Here is a 2,500-nt window from a genome sequence, read left to right as displayed (position 1 = left end):
CTTCGTCTTGGAAAATAACAAAATCTAAAAGAAAAGTCTTCTTTGTGGAAAATAGTAAAATAAAAAACCAAGACTTCACCTTGGAAAATAACAAAATCTAATCTAAAACATCTTAAATAAAGCTGGTTTGTAGTCTTCTCTCGAACTGATGTAGTGCAAAAATAAAGAATTAAAATAACAAAGTCTAATCTATATAAGTGCTCTTGAATAAAGCTTCCTGTAAAAAATAGCAAAAAAAAATACCAAGTCTTCATCTTGGAAAATAACAAAGTCTAAAAGAAAAGAAAAGTCTTCTTTGTGGAAAATAGTAAAATAAAAAACCAAGACTTCACCTTGGAAAATAACAAAATCTAATCTAAAACATCTTAAATAAAGCTTATTTCTAATCTTCTTTGTAGGCAGAAAATAGTAAGTTACAGGACTCTCGAACTGATGTAGTCCAAAAATAAAGAATTAAAATAACAAAGTCTAATCTATATAAGTGCTCTTGAATAAGCTTCGTGTAAAAAATAGCAATATAATAAAAATACCAAGTCTTCGTCTTGGAAAATAACAAAATCTAAAAGAATGGTCTTCTTTATGGAAAATAGTAAAATAAGAATACCAAGACTTCACCTTGGAAAATAACAAAACCATCTTGAAAAAAGCTTATTTTTAATCTTCTTTGTAGGCAGAAAATAGTAAGGCGAAAATAAAGTCCCCTCTAAGCTCTAAAGTAACAAAAACGACGTGTTAAAAAAAAAAAAACTAACAATAAAAAAAAGAACCAAGACTCCGTCTTGGAAAATAACAATCTAAATTGTGGAAAATAGTAAAATGAAATAAAAACCGACTTCACCTTCGAAAATAACAAAATCAATCTAAAACAAATGACATCTTAAAACAAAACTATTATTTGTTTTGGAGGTTGTCTATGACTGTTCATAGACCGCATAATTTCCACAGAACATTCTCAGAATATCAAGAGAGAAAAGCAGCGTTCTGCGGGAAATCATCTTGGCCAGTGATGTCGTTCTGGGTTTGGTCAGGCCCAGGGAGGTAAGTACCTCGTTATTCTCAAGGGGCCACTTTCCTCTTGCCCCAACCGGGAATCCAAAGAATGTGACCTTGCTAGCCTTCGTCAGCACTTTGACTTGATCACCAAGAGGGGTATAGTACGAAACTTTGTGCGAGGCAGCATCTGACAAGGTATTCTTTGAAAGCTCAAAACGGACGGTGACATCGATCACAACCGCCTCCTCATCTTTTGCAAACACGAGGTCAGGCTTTCTCATCTCTCCCGTCTCGGATATGAACCGTGGCTCTTTGTATACAGACCAGCCCAATCTAGCCGCTTCGTCTGCCAGAATGTTACTGATCTTGTTATGTCGCGCAATTCTTGCTTTCTGTACTGCAGGACATTGACCGAGAATGTGCGAAAGGGACTCGAGTCTGGCAGAGCATTTCCTGCAGGAACGTAAGGCCCCATCTCTGCCTCTGTTCAAGCTTTCTCTTGTTGGGTAAATATTTGCCCTTAGTTGTAGTGCTGCGATAAAGAAGCATTGTTTAAAGCCGCACCATGGCCTCAACCAAGCATTACTGATTCTATCATGCGCAAAGTTTACAATGCCCCTTCCTTGAACCGGCTTTTCGCACCATCTCTGAAATTCATGCTCCCTCCAATCGCAGGGTCTCGGATATACAGGTTCTTTTGACACCGAGTCCCTGAGAACGAATGTTGGGATTGCATCACTGTCGCCCCCTGCTCGTACCCACAAATTACGGTATTCTTCCTCCATACCCTGCGAGGACACAATATTACGGGTGATAGCATCGGACGAGTTTGCTATACGTTGCAGCCTTCTAACTTGAACCGAAGGGATTGTTTTTTCCAGTTTCAAGATGGCAAGGCCTCCGTCTCGGGCTCTGGCATATAACAGTCCATCACAAGTTGAAGCGGGAAGGTGGAGCCATCCTTTTACCGCCTTTCTAATCTCTTGGTCCAACCCACGGAGAGTTGATTGCTTGCAGTCCGAGTGGTCTGCAGGATATAACAATCTGGGTAGGGCATAGGCATTGAGTAGTTCAACCTTCTGAGTTGGCTTCAGAGGCGCCTCATCGATTTTCGAGATCCATGTCTTTAGCTGACAATGTAGATCAGGCTGTATAGTGCCAGTCCAAGGGCCAATTTTTAGACCAAGGTATTTCGTTGATTCATCAGGTTGGATCATATGGACATCTTTATTTTTGATAGTCCATGGGTCGCAGTTGTTCACCGTATATGAATCTTTGGTTGGGCTTATCATGAAGCCCTGGCACTTTCTGGCCTGAACCTCCAATCCCGATAGCCCACAAAATGATTCCAAGATCGCTAGATTGGCGGCCATACCAACCCAAGATTCGCTCACCAACACCAAATCATCAGCAAACGCAAGAGCTGTCACGTGGTCGGTATCAATGGAGTACCCAACTCTAGGGTGCATATCATATGCACCCAACTCTAGGGTGCATATCAAAGGGT

The 2,500-nt window shown here is 40.4% G+C and overlaps 1 pseudogene; it reads right to left on the bottom strand.

Annotated features, from left to right (window-relative positions):
- The window catches only part of LOC142914280 (28S ribosomal RNA), a 10,631-nt pseudogene that overhangs the window by 2,968 nt on the left and 5,163 nt on the right, over positions 1-2,500 (bottom strand).

This window comes from Petromyzon marinus, unplaced genomic scaffold (genome assembly GCF_048934315.1).
Source record: "Petromyzon marinus isolate PM22_M1 ecotype Great Lakes invasive population unplaced genomic scaffold, UKy_Petmar_22M1.pri1.0 PM_G_Scaffold_28, whole genome shotgun sequence".
Lineage (NCBI taxonomy): Eukaryota > Metazoa > Chordata > Hyperoartia > Petromyzontiformes > Petromyzontidae > Petromyzon > Petromyzon marinus.
This window is presented reverse-complemented; position numbering and strand designations above follow the sequence as displayed.